The sequence below is a fragment of the Osmia bicornis genome, chromosome 15 (genome assembly GCF_907164935.1).
Source record: "Osmia bicornis bicornis chromosome 15, iOsmBic2.1, whole genome shotgun sequence".
NCBI lineage: Eukaryota > Metazoa > Arthropoda > Insecta > Hymenoptera > Megachilidae > Osmia > Osmia bicornis.
The window spans coordinates 6,018,170-6,036,058 of NC_060230.1; the positions used below are offsets into that span (position 1 = coordinate 6,018,170).

Genomic DNA, 17,889 nt, shown 5'->3' on the forward strand with positions numbered 1-17,889 from the left:
ATTTGGTCCTTCCACTCGAGAGAAAAGTCGACTTCTCGCCTGCTAAGAAGAAGGAGCAGCAGCGAGGGGGGAAAGTAGAGGTAAGAAGCCGGGTAGAAAGGAAGAAGACGGGACTGGTCCGGGTTAGGAAGGAAAAGGAAGAGGAAGAAGGGGTGCCATTGTCACGTGGATTTCCAATTAAAGAGGTTCGATGGGACGAGACGCGGAACTGGGCTGGTCGGATCAGAAATCCATTGCTTCTTCTCGCGAAAGTGTCGGGAAGGGAAACTCGAAGACTTACCTAGCATCCCCCTTTTTGCTGGAAATATCCGGTGACTGGTGGTTGTCGGGAAATATCTTTCGATTCGGACACCAGACGGAAAGAAATAGGCGGTTCGTTGGTAGCGCGTTTGGTTTAATAATTGAATCCAGTTGTTACCGTTGATGGGCAACCGATTGCTTTCGTTTGGTAAACACTAACTTTTAATTATTTCCTCGATCGGTCGAGGCTGGCCGATGGTGGTTGGCCAGGGGATGAGAAGCAACGGCGTGGCGCGGCGCGGCGTCGAGCCACGTGCTGCCGAGGCAGATTGATTCGGCTAAACAGCCCCGTAACAGCAGAATAAACGCCACCGCCTGGCCAAACTAGAACGATACAAATAGAGGGAAAAAAGTGCATGTGCGTACGCGTGCTCTCCGATATGAGGGAAAAAGATAACAACGGAGGAGCGGGAGAAAAAGACGAAACGAGCGCAAAAACAATACGCATAGTCTGGCCGCACTGCGCAAACATTGTCGGTCGGTGATTGCTTCGATTCACCGAGCGCTTTTCGCATTCGAAATCGACCGGTCGAACGTGGCAAAAAAGGTTGTGTACAAAGGGTAAATTAATGCGAGTCGAACCGAGGCCACCAAGGTGGACCTTGTCAAACAAAAAAGCAGTGCTTTTTGTGGTAGGTCAGTTCCTCTTCCTCCCTTCCCCGAAATTTCGCTCGCTTTGATGTTCTTTTATCATACCTGTGTTACTATTTTGCGGGACAATTACCATCGATTCCTGGCGCGGGAGTTTCGAAACAAAGCGTGGAACAAGCGAAACGTCTTTCAGCCATGCCGCGCGACAAACGTCGACAAATTTCACCGCATACTTCTATCCCGTTGCCGGCTAATTAAACGGTCAAATTAGCGACGATTACTGTAATTTTCATCCAGTATAAAGCACCGTTTCCGCGTTTATGGTGGCACTAACAGTGGCGCCGGTATACCTCGTCCACGGCACACGGTCCGTTTCACGAAGCGTCTTCTCGTAATTCGCTCCACTAGCGGCGCTAAATGCCGATTGAAATTTAAATTACAGCTCGCGTCACCGGTAAAAACGACGATAAAGTTCGGCCCGGTCTTTCCGCGGTGCAGCTTTCGCGCGATTAAAAGACCGCATTAGTCGCAATTTACCTAATTTCCAGGACAATAAAACGCGTTTATTGGCGCGGACGTTGCGTGAACGCGCGTCCGACGCGAGAGCCAAACGGGTCAGCGTTATTTTTAATTCCCTCCATCGGTTACCGGGTCGACCGTGTCCCGTTCATTCGAAATGTGTAGCTCGCCTCTGACCGAAGTGAAACTTTGTCGACGCTGATTGCGCCGATTCAATTTCCCCGGGTCTCGAACGAAAAAATTTGTCGCGTGTAAAAGAGCGAGCGCTGCAAGGTACGAGGAATTAATGCTAGTTCAAATGTGGCTTCGCAACGCCATTAGGTAAATTGAAGTGGCAGATGTTGCCCGAGTTTGTCGAAAAACAAATTCCCGGAAGTGCGTTTCTCCGAACCACGTATTCAACGATTTTCAAAATAATTGATTACCGATAGTGTTCGCATCGAATTTTTAGCTTACATCCCCTAAGCTGTAGGAGAAATAGTACAACAGTAGCTTTATTGTACTAGCACGAGGGGTTTTGTTAAATTTCAAATCACCGTAGAGCAGCAAACATTTGTTTTATCGATCGAGTCGTTCGACAGATTGTTTTTACAGGGCTGACCCCTGGTCAAATAAACGGGACGTTTGCAAGTCAAAAAAGAAAAAAAAAAAGGAAAAGCGTAGTTGGTACGCGTACGAACGTGCTTTCGCGACTGTATGACGATTAACGAGGCAACCGTTTAGCATAGATAATCACTCCCGGGAACGAGAAGCGTAGGCTGAATGGCGTTCGAGCTCTCTCTCCGCATCCGCGATCCCCGATGCAATTATCAATCGAGAGTTCGCTATGCATTAACATAATCAGATCAGCCAGCCATTCGAAACCGTTCCACCCTCTCGTTGCCACCCCTCGCTTTCTCCCTTTGGTCGGGCTGATCGGCGTCGCTGGCAAAATCAACATGGCTTCCATCGACAAACGCGCGACACGCAACGGCGCCAATTATTCGTAAGTGCAGCGTCGAAAGATCCTCGTAAAACCGCGTGCCGGTTATCGAACAATTATCTCGATTGCCGGATACGATCGTCCGATAAGACCTTTCGCCCTTTATCGGTTTGCCCGACTTTTCCCTCCAACGATCACGTTGCTTTCTCCAAGATTAAAAAGCTTCCCGAAGAACGAACGTAACGCGGCCAATAAAGAGCGAACGATCCAGGAAACGTTCGAGGTATGTTCTTTATTAATTCGTGACCGGGCTATATCGGTCATCGATGACCGCCCTCAGTGGTTTTAATTAAAACCTTTATATCGTCCGACCGCTTGTTCGTTCCAGATTACGAATACGATTGATATCGTCACGACACGCTCCGGGGTGAGCTTATCGTTTATTTTTATATGTCGTCGATTCATAAACATCCGCGCTCTAATAATAACAGAAAAGTCGCTCCAATTTTTCCGGGAAAGTTTTTCAATCGCCCTACGTATAACCGGAAACTATGTCTGGCATAGTTATCCAAACGTTTCGCTTTACGTTACACAGTGATCTCGTTAATGGAGAAACGCTCGAAGCCGGGTAAATTTAGAAAGCAATATGTTTCGGTGTTTGATGATCGGAGAATCGAGGATGGTTTGTCACGTGAAAGCTTGTTACTTGTTGCCGTGATAAAGCCACGCCTCGGATCGCGTCACTTCGACAAATACGCGTTTAAAATAGAACGCAACCTCCGAAACGGGGCTCGGTTAATGAGGCGGTTAATTAAGCTTCGTTGAGCGAAGGAATTCGAGAAGTGGCCGATACTTTAATGGTTTCCCACTTCTTGTAACTAATTAGTATCGCGTAAAACGTGGCTAAGGAGAGTTTGACGGACTGCGGTCCCCTTTGCGAGTGGCCCTCTATTAATTGAAAGTTACCGCTGAAAATGCGGTAATTCCGTTCGTGACGTAACCGAGCACCGTTGCCGCGTAAACTCGTTGATAAATATCCTCTCGAACGAATCTTGTCGAACTCCTCGAGATACTTTCACAGGAATTTCTGGATGGTTGCACCTGGAGTGTCGTTGATGAAACAGTTCCCGACGAAAGTAGCCTGAGGGGGTTGCTCGAATTTTGGGTCAAGACTTTAATCACACCTTTATTGGTTTCAATAACGCGAAAATTATTGACCGACGTATAGTCTGAGCGAAAAGTTTGCGGATAACGAGTTGAAGAATGGCCTCGTGTCCGGATGAGAACGGTCCGTTCTCATCTCTGACGATGGGGTTCAAGTTTCATGGAAATTCATTGCGGCGAAGGAACTCGCTGGCTCGTGACTTGCGACCAGGTTAGTTTCGCGATTCGTGAAATACCGGCTGGCACTTGGTGTCCAATATTCAGCTAGAACGTTCTCGCGTTTCCTGGACCGAGTTTGTGACGTGTCGGACGTCCGATGATACAGGAGCTGGTTGTCCTTGCAGCTGCAAGATTTGCTGACTGCACGGCTCGAGAGAATATCCTTGTCGGACAGGATTAATCTGGTTTTACGAGCCGGACTCGGTGTCCACGTTCGTTTCACGAGTTTCGTGAAAGACGTTAACGAAGAAATAGGTTGTCGAGTTTCCCCGTTTACGCTGCTCCTGGGGTTATCGTTTCGCCGCTTAAAGTCTCTCCTCCAGCTTTGCCGGGTTTTAATTTAAATTCCTCGACCGGTGCGCCGCGTTAAGGATACACGTACCTATATATAGTACGTTTCGTTGTTGCGGCGAATTTAGGAGCGAAAGTAGCGCAAGTTTCGTTGATAAACTTTCGAGAACTCGAGGAACAAGGTGGACGGTTGCTGGATACCTTGCGCTATCGAGCTGGAGATGATGCAAAGCTGGTCGAGCGTTAGCCAGTTACCGTTACGGTAATTTACAGAACTAATGCGGCACTTGATGCACCAGATAGGACGTTACAACAGCTGCATCGAGCTACTCAAGGCATACCGTGTCGTGGCAAAGGTCGCACCTTCCTTGTGGCTATCCATAAACGGCCTCGTCCGATACCTCGTCCCATGAATCGTAGAACCCTGATACAGGCTTGGACGGTGTCGCCGATGAAACCATATCCGTGTTTAGTGTACACAGTTTCCCACTAAATGCTAATGCCTTCTGAATTCTGAATTACGAGGGATAACTTCTCCGTATGAAAGCCCTGGACATTCCTCCGCAGTGCTCGGACCCTGCGTGTCCTATTGTCCCTGTCGTACAACTCTAATTGCGTGGACCTCGTACGAGTTAATCTTCGTTAAACGCGTCTCCTCCTGTCTGCTCAACTATTCGCCTGTTCTACTTCTTCGAGTCTGCTCCTAGCTTAACGCACAAGTCGAAACGCGGTTAGTTCTGATAGGGAAACAATTTTTTGCTTAAATCGGACGATTTATAAATTAAATAACCCCTTGGAAGGTGGAAGCGTGCCGAAGATTTATTTCCCCCGCAGCTTTAGACCGCTCGTGAAAATTACGAGCCGGTGATAAAAATTAAAACGGCTCTGCGAAAAGAAGGAAACGTCGAGAATCGACCGCGCTTGACTTTCTGAAAGCTTTTCCCCCGTGAAAGCGTACCATAGACGTGAAAAACTGCGGCTTTTTACCGCTGAGATTTGAATTTTTTATCCGGTAACGTCTCGGAAAGGGAACGCGAAGAAGGGGTTGCTCGGACCATCGACAAAAATTACGAAGTTTATCTTTTAACTATTCATTCGACCAAGTTTCAGGCAACAGTTTCCGTTGAGTAAAACGGTCATTTTTTTCCTTTGACTTTGGTTAATTACTTCGTTAAGTAACCGTCTTGGCATTTGTTAACAAAAATGGTTTCAGGTATCTCGACGAGAGACTCGATTTTCTTCCGGTTCCGCTTTATGCTGCGACATTTTTTTGTCACGACTATTGATCCAATTACGCGATTAAAATATGATTAACCCAGGCGGCTGTGACACAGGCCTCTCTTCTCGCGGGCAACCTTCGTCAGCGACGGCTAATGCGGCTGCGAATTTGATTTTCCGTGTAGCTGGACCGATAATGCGGATACGTAGCCGTTAAACCAGAAGTGTTCGCGTTCTACATATACCAGCAGCTGACGGTCTAGCCTTTCATACCTAACGTAATTAAAATGTGCATTACTGAGGCCGCTGCATTATGCAACAGTCGAACTGGGCTGGCTGCGTGGCTGCGCTAGATCCGCTAGTCTGTCTTCATTTACGAAAGGCGGACAATAATTTTCATATCCGTCTCACGGCATTCATTTTCAGGCCATTTGTACAATGTACAATTGTGGAGTATTCAATTACTCCTTAATATCTTAAGTTGGATTTACACCGACGATGTAACAAACGAGTTAGGGTAATGTTTCGCGAAAGAATCATTAACGCGGTAGTCGCTTTTATTATTCGCAAGCTGATAAGCGTGCTTCGTAGTAGTTCAACGAAACGCAGCACCTTTTCAGTCGAAACTCGTAAGTTCGCTTATCGCGCGTAACCGTGACGCGTAAACGCGTTGTAAACGCGTCCCGACGCTACGCAAGAATCGCCCGACCGCATCGTTATCTACGCGTCGCTGGCATTTACACGCGTCATCGTTGCATCTTTCGTGCGACATCTGTAGCCCCAAAGATCGTTCCTCGAAAAGGGCGAGGAAGTTTAATAACCGCGTTCTTCGGCTCGTCTTTGAACAGCACCTTCTCTTGAATTTTTATCAAACATTCGATCCTCGTCCTCCCACGACTTCCTTTACCACGCTTCTTTTCTTCGAGTTTTTAAGTCAACTTTGCGCGAACTTGCATGCCCCCTGGTCGTCTCTTGTCCTGGTTCCTTCGCGCTATTTCCATCGTTGTTCCTCGACCCTCTTCCAGCTGGAGTTCCCTCCTCGAGTATTCCGTGTCCCGGGGATACGTTCCTCCCTCTGCGTAAAGCACGGACCGTGATGTTTTTATTTCAACACACCTGTCATTCTTTCGATATTTACCGTGTTGGCGTAAAAAATTATGTAACAAAGTTCCGAATACGCAACATTGGTCTACACGTTTCGACGAGGTTACTGTTTCAATAACCCTTACACGCTTGTGCAGCCCCGTCGCGTCGAATAACACAGTTTTCTAATTTCAAAAATGATCTCGTTTCCTTAACTGTTGCACGGAGAAAATGTAATTAGGAATTTCGAGCATATTTAGAAACGTAGTCTCGTTTCGTTCGCTTCGTATTTTCCTCGAAGGGTAACGGACGAAATAAAATGTCGTCCACTCTAGCTGAATTTCAAGTTTAATCGAAAGGAAAATTTACGAGTTCGCTTCGGGCTGCTTTCGTTTCTAATGGCGAACACAGCGTGCAATAACCGCAGCCGTGCGTGTGCAAGAAAGACCCCTTATACGTGGCAGGTCATTCGGGAAAACTTTCTTCAAACCCACTTCCGCCTCGTTCTCGCGCGATCTAACGGCACTTTAAGTACCTCCTCAGCGGCGAGGAAAAAGTTTCGCGGCGGATTTTTCGCGCAAGTAACGTCACCTGTTCGAGGAAGCGAAGAAACTGCACTCTTTCTCTATTCAACCCTCGAAAAAAGACCGATAGAAGGTTCGCTCGAATTCTCCTTGGAAATGCGTTTTCTTCGCAGCAACGAAAGAAGCCGAGAGAGCGTTAATCTCGACGAAAGACGCTTTCGACGTTCGCACGAATTTCCATTCGATCAATTACCAATCCCGAATACGCATCGATTTCTTTATCCTCCCGGATAGAATTGTTTGCAAGGTGGAAAACAAAGCGTTCGATCAAAGTAGACCGCAGAAAGAAAAGAATAGATTTAAAGAGAAGTTTACACTTCCGATACTCTCTCGGCCTGCCTGTCAGCTTTTCGCTTTTGCAACCGGAGCGGAGCGACGGCAACGTCTTTGTTGGCAAGTCGTCGAATGAGGGAAAAGAGGAACGGAGAAAAACAGACGGAGGGAAAGCGGCTTTCCTCGCAGCTAGGAAACAATTACGAGGAGAAGGCACCGTCCTCTTTGCGGACACGATGGAAGCTTTCAATTAGTGGACTGTGGCCAAGTCCTTCGCAGAGGGTCGAAAAGGGTGCGTGACGGAGAAAGGATCAGTGGTAACGGTGTCGTCCTGTGCCGAGCTACCGGAAGAGAACGTCCAACGGTTCACCGTGTCGGACGACCGCTAACCCTTTCTTGCTTTCTGGTTATCTCTGTGTACCCAGAGATCCTCGGCAATGAGCCCGTTTCAAACTCTGTTCGCGGCATAATCTGAGCTCGATCGAGCCTCCCTCGGACGAAGTTTGCTCGGTAAATCGGCATAGCCACGCACTGGCACAGCCTGCTATCGGCCAAATGAATATTTACACGCACACGTTTGATCGTGTCCCCGGCTGGTTGAGTTTGCATATCCGCGAAGGGGTTGTAACGACCCATAGACAAGCAGGAGGCTGGAAGTTCGCTCGGCTTGCCTCTTTGTGAACGTGCGTTTACGCTCGTGTACCCCTTTCGTGCCTCTGATTACCGCACAAAATCGTCCTTCGACTCTTATCCCTTCGTCCTAGTTGCTTTCATAGCCTCGAGGACCGGCAGGAAAATTTAGGATCGTCTTTCCGAGTGGCTTCGTATCCGGTCGAACGAAAGGGGTTGCACGGCCGCCCCGAGAGTAGAGGAATGATAGAAAATTCGTCGTTGACGTTTTCCTCTGCTCTCGGTCTCGTGATTATCGAATACGAAAGGTTCCAAACGTTTGCGTTCGAAAGGATGGAAAGCGTTACACGGATGAGCGTACAAAGGGAGACAAATGAAATCTCTGCCGGGGTACAATATCGAAACGCATCGATCGCTGGCCTAGGAAAGATCTAATAAACCATGCGACTGGATCACGGCCAATCCAAAGTTTCCGTCCGCATCGAAGGATGCAGTGTCGATCTTTCGTCTTCGGGAAGAATTCTCTTCTTCCCTTTTGTTCTTCTTATGAAAGAAATGGAAATATTTATCGTCCGACAATTAACAATGCTCGGTAAGGCTCGTTTCAAACGGACCGTTTCAGAGCCGATTCCGACGCGTATTTGCAGTAGCGGAATCGACGCTTTCAGCGACGAGTCGCCGGTTGAAAAATGGCTCGGTTCCGGACAGCGCGAGATAGCGAGCCGATCGAATTAATGGCGAGATAGCTTTACTCGGAGCGTCGTTGACGCAACCCTTGTGGCAACAGCTGCACACCACCGAGCGTTATCTCGCGACTCTGATTCCCTCGAGTGGCAGTCGAGTCGAATCGAGTGGGACGCGTGAAAGGGAAGAGTACGCGAGATATCCTTCCGGATTTAAGTTGGCCGATTCGTCGTCCCCTATGAACGCTTGTGCAAACACGTTACTCCACACTCTTACGTTGTTCGCTGTTGAGCACGTTGGAAATCCTCGATAAGGATCCTCGACCCGCGTACAGCAATGAATTATCAATTCTTCACGGCTTCGTTTCTCCTGAACGTCTCTCCTGTTGTTCGATATTTCATCGAACGGTTCGATGCTCTCCGGTTTCGTTCTAAGTAGAGGGAGGGATTTTCGGGGCGAACGTTATCGTTGCTTATGGATGAGGCAAGTTTCACGCACTTTTGCCCCTGCGGAAGAGAAGAGTGCACGCTCGTTTACGCCAATACGTTCTCGGTCATAAGCGACGTAAATGGCCGACGATACGACCACCTCCCGCGGGTAAAGATATTGTTTCAAAGTCGATAGGTTACTCCCCGAGGGATGGAAAGAAGTTACGTTGTTCGAGAGGGAACGGAAAGTGTGTGCGTGCGTGGCGTATGGAAGCTTTCCGGAAACCGCGATGCCACCTAAGGGATGAAGGTAGATACGCTACATGCGAGTAAATACCTTCATCCTATGTAACCGGAGGTCGTGTTTTGTGTAGCAACTATTTAAACAACGAATACACGATATCCCACGTAACTGGGATAAGCTGTATTTTCTAAGACGGGGTAGAAAGACAACGTCACGCGTTTTGTCGCGTAAACAAGCACGGTCAAGGTAAAGGGAGGAGCGTTATCAATGGAACGAGGGTTGCACCGTCGGTTTCACCCTGGTGGTTGGCGTCGTAGATCGAGGCTAGACGGTTGGCGAAGAAAATCAAGGAGAAAGGGAGAACAGTGGCGGTTAAGGGTGAGAAGGAAGGAAGGAAGGAAGGAAGGAAGGAAGCTGGAGCCTAGCCTACGAGACAATTTATGGCCACTGGAAACAATGCCCGGCCGGTCGACAAAGGGTGCCACCAGCTTCCTTCTCCCCCAGGACGACGACGGTGAAGTTGGCTTGGCTGGAAACCGTAGCCAACCACCAGTCTCGCTGCTACTCGCTTTCTTCTCGAACGTTTCATCGGTTCGAAGCGGATCGAGGCCGAACGATACAAAACGGCGGGGCTTTCAGAGACGAATACTTCGACGCAGGATCCCTAATGATCCTCGAACAAGAAGAGTATGTCGGTCGAGCGTGCATCTTCTCGAGTGCATCGGTACGTGCAACAGAAGCTAGATTTCAGTTTTTCACCGAACGAAACAGTCTGATGAAACGATGGAAATGGAGTGCTCGATGGAAAGATCGGGTCTGAGTGGGAGGAGAAAAGAAAATGCTTGACCCAAATCTGAAATCCTTCAGAGAGATCGCATACCGAAATCGAGTCGTTTGAACGCGGGTACACGGAAGTCCGCTCGCTGCAGTAAACGATCCCCGGTTATCTCTATCCTTCCACCAGTCCCATCCTCGATCCACCGGAGCGTAGTTAATCTTTCGTCCCGTTCCTGCATTTCGTCTGTTTAATAATGCCGAAGCTTTTCGCACGACCGTGTTTAAATCCCAAACAAATTCGTCCCCCGGTGTTGGCCCGATACGTTTCGTTTGCATCCAAAGTCTCTGCTTCGTCTACGACGGTGACTCGTTCAAACGCTCGAAACGAACACTCGGCGCTAGAAACCGTTGGTCTAGGTATGTGGGTGCATAGGTAGAGCGAGGGTGGGCCACGTAACTCGATGCGGTAGCTATCTCCATTCGTTTCGAGAGCTCTATTCAGGGAATTGGATCGCAGCTACAGATATCTCGAGTCTGAACGCGACGAGTTTTAAGGGTATCAAAGGACAGGATATTAAAATCTCTTGCCGACGGAAACGGCCGCTACCGAGCCACGGAATTTCGCGTACGGAAACTACGCTCGCGTAAAGTATCGTTACGACTCGACGTCCCGGCTGCGTTACGGGACTGCCTCGTATTTCACGGAATACGGCCGCATACGTCGAGCCTCCCAGCCCGAGGTATTACCCCCGATCCACTTTCGAGGGGTAGCTAGCTTTTATCCTCGCTTTAATTCCTCCTCGCGGAACCAAGGAAACTGCGCGTCGCGTCGTTTCGACCAACTTTCGCGTTAAATTGCACGAAAATATTGCTTGCTTCGGTTGCTCGTTTCGTTTCCTCCAAGGAAATGCGTATTAAAAATATGGAATGTCTCTCGAGTCGCCATGGAAACGAACGGTTGATCGGTTTCCCATGTAAAACGACGGTAATACGAACGACCCCGTTGACGGTGGCCGAGAGGGAAGAAAGAAAAGGTAGAAACTAGAGAACTGTTCGACGATATCGTCTTAACGAGCGGTATGTTTATAAAATAATTACTCGGTCGCTAAGCGCCGACGGCTATTCTCGGATTCACTGGAACGAGGAAATCGCGCCACTTCTTCGAGACCTCGTTTAAGTTCGAAACAATGAGCATCGCGGGCTCAAGAACAATTTCAAAGCGGTACACTTATAATTGCTCCTCCAGAAGCGGGAATCTCAATTTCAATTTCATTTCCTCCGCTCGATTATCCGGCTCGTTAGATGAAACGATCGCGAGCCTTTTCACCTTCGAAACGGAACGGAGCTGATTTATTCTCGAGCAATTGATCAAGGGATGACTCGTTATTTTTAGTAGTTTGTTTTAACACATGTTCATGACATCACCGTGTGTCTATATGTATACCCGTGGGTTTCCGAAACGTCGAGCGGAACTACGAAACGAGTGGCAGTTCAGTGTCACACGGAGAACATAATTCAGAACGAGTTAGCATCTCGCGTGGTTGGTGGTGTCGTTTAACTGGATGCGAGCTGAGCCGGATACGAAAGATTTGCGAGCGGCCACGGAACGAACGGGCTACCGTTTTCGATCGTAGGCGTGGCGCGAGACGCGACGACCAACGAGCGAATATAAAGCGGACCTAGCCGCGCCGGGCCGCGTTCAAATTGATTATTATTACTCGCGATAATCCGCGACGATGACACTGGACAAAATAACGCGAACCAGGCGCGGCGGGTCGGGGGGGACACGGGCGGATTCAAATTTAGCCGGAGCGAAGTGGAATTCACCGCGGTGTACCGCGCCGCTCGTGCGCGGAATTTAAATGGAAAGTTACAGTTTTAATTCAAACTCCCTGGAAAGTCTCGTTTATCGCGGCGCACCCGGGACCGCGGCGACAACGGAAGCGAACTCTGTTTGCGGGCAAGAGCGACCGCGCCAGGATAATTTGGATTCTTGAATCCTCGAGGGGAGAAAATGAAATATCGAACGGCTCTGTTGTTGCGCCGAAGGTGGATAAATAAAAATGAAATTCGCGAGACGCAATTGGAAACGAAAACGTGTTTGTTCGCGGACATCTGGGACGGGTGAAGAGGAAAACGCCTGGTCGAAATTCTGAGAAGATAATTTTCAGCGAGGCAACAATAGCGGGCCGAGAATTTCGTGGCTCGTTTGCAGCGGGAGGGAGGGCACGCTCGTCGTGTGTGGCGGCCGAAAACATAACTCTGACATTACGCGGCCGCATTAAGACAGACGCATAAACAAAGGGGCGAACGAGGGGGCTGAGGGTGAGACGAGGATGGGTTACGGTCGGTGGGTGAATCGCGGCGAGTCTGTCGCTGCTCGTTCGCGAGACAGTCCCGAGTCATTAGAGAAGGCTGCAGAAACTGGCGCACAATGCGATGCACCCGCCGCGACGGGGTTCATTCGGGACGCGATTGTCGAGAGGAGAAGTTTAGTCGCGAGCATCGTTTCTCGCGTATTCCTACCTACCTCCGGATTACAATTCAACCGAGAACAATCGTTTCTCGATGATATCTTTCTACGTTGAATCGATTCAACCCTCGGAAAATTCAAGAAGAGAATTCAGATTAGGATCATTAGCGATTCCGACGAGAACCGATTTGCGTTATTCACTTCTGTTGCTCCATACATTCTAACGAAAGTTGTTGCGAAGCTATTCTCTTTACTCCCGTCGCGTACGAGGGGGAAAGTGGTTTCTTCCGAAAGGCAAGATTGGCCGTAATAAAAGTTGTAAGTGGTTTTCGTTGGCAGGACGACGGGTGTTCTGATCGAATCAGAGTCGAGTAGCATTAGGAGCGTGACATCAGCGACGCAACTTCTCTTTCGCAACGGGAATCGTTCATAATAATTGTGGAGGGACAAGGATGAACGTTTCGAACTCACCACTTAAGCTCGAAACAGGGGGGTAAGTTTCAATGGCGGGCGACGCGAGACATACAAGAAGATCATGTTCGAGATATTCGGAGACGTTTATAGGCTCCGGAAAGATCGAACGAGCGTTTGTTCCGACGAAATCGATCTTCGTCGTCATTTCGATAAGTGCTTCGGACGTTTCCCTCCTCCACCCCCGCCGTATGGCGCCTCGGTTATCCATCGAAACGCGAAAACGACGCTTTCTCTCGGATAGATTGAAAAAGATTCTTTCAAGGGATTAAACTCGGCCAGCTCGTGGGCCAAATAGAAAAGCGAGAGGCGGTAGTTTGGGGCAAAAAAACATCGATCTATTCGCGAAATGGGCATGGCAGGGCGGGATCTCGTCGACCTTAGCACCGTCGAGCCACCGACGATATTTTTCACCGGCACGGGGATGGGAATGACCTAAGGGAAGAAGATGGGTCGACGGTAGACGGCTCCCCGAGGAAACACAACACCTAAATTAACCGTGGAATCTCCCCTGTTGCCCTCGGAAGCTCGCGATGCCTCGAGATACACCCTCGTTTGCAAATTGGAGAACCGACCACCCCCTTCCCTCCTCTGTCCGTCTCGTTCCACAGTCGCAATGGGTGCTAACGGAATGGAAGGAATAAAGGAACGCGAGTCTTCGAGCAACGAGAAGGGAAGGGTAGGAAAGTACGCGACACGATAGAATGGAATCTCGCAAGGGTTTCACGGGGTGAGAATTACTGGACGAAGTGGTCTGCTCGGTTCGAAGGAACCGGAGAATCCAATTCGAAGGGCTGCTGGTCGGCTCCAGACCAGGGAGAGGACGAATTGCAAGCAAGGGGGAGACATTAAACAGGCTATTGTCGAAGAAGTGGTAGGTGGTTCTTAAATCGACCACCTCGTACCACGCTTCTTCTCGCGTAGTTTCTGTATCGCGGCACGCGTGTACCTGTTTGCGCGCAGTCTGTTCACGCACCCTCGAACGTGGGGGGTAGGAAAAAAAGGGACGCTGAAATTGGGTGTTAGACTTGGCGCGCGTGGAGGGTGGAGAAGGAAAAGGTAGAAAGAAGTTGTACGCAGCTTTGTTGACGAGCCGCTTTGTTGGAAATCGTCGTTTCGCACTGTTAACGCTGCGCCGAGAGAACGAGAGGAAATAACGTCCGCCCTGCGGATCCGGATGAAGGAGGAAGGAACGAGGAAGCGAGAGGAAGAAGACGGACGGATAAAAAGCACGAATGCCCGTTGGCCGTCGTTCGCGTTCGGCCATTGAGTTTGCCTAACGGACTCTGCGCAAACACTCCCCCGCGAGATTCTTTGTTCTAAACCGGAGATTTATGCCCGTTTCACGTCGTTGCTCGGATTTATACTCGCGAGCAGCCAGTCTCTTCTCTCGCGCCCCATCCCACCCCTTTCTTTTCCTTTCTTTTTATTTTTCATCTCTCATCACGATACTCGCGTGAACAACGTGCAAATAAAGTAGGCGTGCTCGGTACAACGGTAATCAAACCGACGAAACGAAAGGGACGACGAGATTTTATGAATCTCTTCCTGAAACACAAAGGGCCAACACGCTTTTACATAGTGTAACGAAACGGCTCTCGTTGTCTGCCGTGCGACAATTTATTCGCGCGCCCGATTCTGTCTAGCGAAACGAAATTCATTCGCGAAAATACAAATACCGTTGGCCGAACAAAGTTAACTCCACAGTTTCCAGCTGCGAGCTTACGTTGCAAAAATTTTCAAACATTGAATTTACAGTCTTTGAAATTCCGGGGAAACGAGCGCAGCGGAGAACGCTCGAATCTCGTCCCTCGGGTTGCAATTTTTAATTTAGAAAATGAAAAGTAAAATATGAATCTGCCATGTGCGCGAAACGTGGCAATCTTCAAAGGAGACAAAGTAAAAAGGTAACAGGATTTTGTGGGCGCAGCACGTGCAAGCGGGCGCGTTAACTCGTTGGGAAAATCGAAACCCTTAAAAACAGCCGAGACTATCGGAAATCGCGTTTCTTCCCGCTGGCACGAACGGGTATGGAACTGCGAAGCGGCGAAAGGCCGTTCCTGGAAACGGCTCCTCCTCGACTTCCGTCGACGTTGCGAAAATCGCGCCACGATATCCACGATGTTCGTCGTTACCGAAAACATTTCGAAATTCGTCGAGGAAGAGCAAGCCGGCGAATTGTCCGCTTTACGTACCGCCGTAACGATCCCGGTTCGAGCTGCTCCGCATCGCGAAATCGCTTCCTTCTTCTGTTGCGAGAAACCGCGTCTCCTATCTGCCGGTTTCATTCGATGAATCCCCAACAACGCGAGGCGAGAATTTTCATGGAAAAATTCGGAACGCGGAACGTTTAAACTAGAATCATCCGGCTATGCAACGGATTTCAATTTCCCCCAAAAATTGGTTCGTTCTATCGAGATGGTTTGGAAAACAAAAACGAAAAAAAAAAAAATAGCTGAAAATATCGAAACGCGGTACAAAGGCTGGCGAGCGAAAAAACTCGTGACGAAAACTGAGCGATATAGATCGATTAGGATGAGACTAGATATCGAGGGTACAACGTCGAAGAGAATTACGAGTAGTATATCGTGTATCGCGTGACTTGTCCGAAATTCGGGTCGAGCTTCCTCTGTTTTTCGTCGAAGCCTTTTTTCCTCGTTAATTTCAATTTGCAGTCTAAACCGGTGCACGCACTAGCTCGAGCTGTACACGGTTGAAAGGGGTTGTAAAATCGCTGGAAATGAGGCCGACGCGGCAAAGTTCGACGCGAACCAAAAATCCACATAATTGAAAATACGCCAACTCGGGTATGAAACGAGTTCACGGTAACACCCCTGCAACCTTTAACGCGATTGTGTTTTTCCCGACTGGAAAAACAAAAATTCTCTTTATTGCCAGATAAAAATTGCTTTTTGTTTTTGTCAATTATCGTCGAGATACTGTCGGTTTTCGAAAAATAGTATAATTTTGAGAAGGCTGCTTTTGGCGACGCTTTGGCCGGTGTACAGGGAAGGGTTAATTTTTATCGAGGGCATCGTGTACAAACGGAACGCCAGAGGCCATCGAACGGCAATGACTCGCACGGGCTAGCAAATAGGTCTCTTGTCAGGATACGCAGCTGTAGGTTCGGTCGAAAAATCGGCAGGACACCGGTGAAAATCTCCGATTGCAGGCCACCGCGTAACTGCAGTGCCAGGTGAAAATCGAGCTCGGCCAACGCCACTTGGTCGACGTTATTGCTGGCGACACGAACGCGTGTACTGTGTACACTTGGTACCGTGAAAAAAAAAGGGTAGAAGTCAAAACAAGCCAGGTTTCCATCTCGATCCTTCTATTTCCGTTCCCCGCCGCTGGCCTGGGAAATTTAACATGACACGCTCAAACGCAACAAACTCTTGCGCCCCAATCAGCGATCCCCGCAGCTGGAAATAATGAACCCATTTTTTCAAAAAGCCAACAATTGTTTTCACTCTTACCAGAAGAAATGTGAAAATCTAGGATTCGGTTCGTAACTGGGTCAATAAACAAAATCTGCGTATTATACAAATGATGCGTATTTTCTGAAAGTTACACGGAACGCGGGTCTTGTAAGCTGGTTACACGCGTCGGGAAGTGCGGCGGTAGCGTCGATTACACGGGGCTTTTAAATCATCCGCGACGCGGTGGCCGGTGGCGCGGAGAATCCGCTCGGGAAATCAGTAGCGGCTGTGCCGCTCGTTTCTGTCGGGATTTTACGCGCGTTCCATCGTTATCGGCGCGCACACATCTCGAAAATCCAGGATGCTAGGCGTAGCGACGCGGCGTTAACGCCGGCGATATTAATGCAACCGTGTACGGTCCTATATAATATTCGAGGCTGACAGTAACTGCTAACTCGTCGCCATTTTCTCGGCAACGTTCGCGTCCACGATCCTCGACCATTCTATCCTCCGTTTCGCGTTTCCGCGATCGCAAAAAGGAGAAAGACCAGTCGCGACACTCTCTGGCCGGAACACCGGATTCGCTTCCAGCGTGCGGCCGCTAATTTTGCGGCGAAACCATTTTCGCCTCTCTCTGCCGACCGCTCACATCGGTTACACTTTGTGTCCGCGCGAATTTAATTGTTCGCGCAGCGCGTTCTATCTCGCGAGCCACGTCCGCAAGCTCGGAAGCGCTTGCTATTTAAATCGTGCCGTTTCCGAAACGATGTCCTATCGGCCATGTAGACGTACAGCTCGCTGTCCCTTTTCCCACGCTTTTCCCTCTTTGTACCATCAATGTCCGCGCGACTGATTCTCGTTGCCTGAATATCCTATTTCTACGTAATATTAATGGAAATAAATTAGAAATCTTTTAACGCGGGTAAGCTGTGTCGTATCGAAATACATTGTTTATCGCTATCAGACGTCGTTTCCATTCGGCACAGACTCGATCGGATAAAATCCTGTCTGATAGCCCTCACAAAGCGGACGTCGGTGCAATCGTACGGAAGTACAAATGACAGAGTTGCAGAGGGCTCCGATCCATCGAGCTGATATTCGTTCGCGCATTAGATTAATTGCGCCCAGGGCTATATCAATTCGTGCCACTTTTGCGGAACATTCGACGTCGAGAATTTCGCGGCCGACCAAACGAGTCAATAATTCGAACGTCGACTATTGGGAATGCGAAACGGAACGCGGGTATCGAGTCAGCTGCTTGAACGACACAAGGCTAATGAAATTGTAACGCGTGTGTCAGTTTTCAGACATAAAGAAAACGTCGAGTAGGTTAAGAGCAGCTCGATAAAAAATTCAATCAACGTATCGTTAATAATATTTTTTTAATAAAGATCGCCTTTTTCACGGAAATTGAATATTCAGGAATCTAGCGGCCATAAAGCTCGATGCTCTGCTTTGTTTTCCCCGTGCACTATCTTGCGTTGTTTCATCGGCGTTATTGCATTATTATAATACAATGCCTCGTTGTTATCATTGTAAACGAGAACATGTACAAATATTATTGGCATTGTTCGAAGCGGCTTGAATAACGCGATTATT

The 17,889-nt window shown here is 48.8% G+C and overlaps 1 protein-coding gene across 1 annotated transcript in view; it reads right to left on the minus strand.

Moving 5' to 3' along the window:
* LOC114877828 overlaps window positions 1-17,889 on the minus strand; it is a 191,868-nt gene that overhangs the window by 157,965 nt on the left and 16,014 nt on the right. The window lies entirely within an intron of this gene.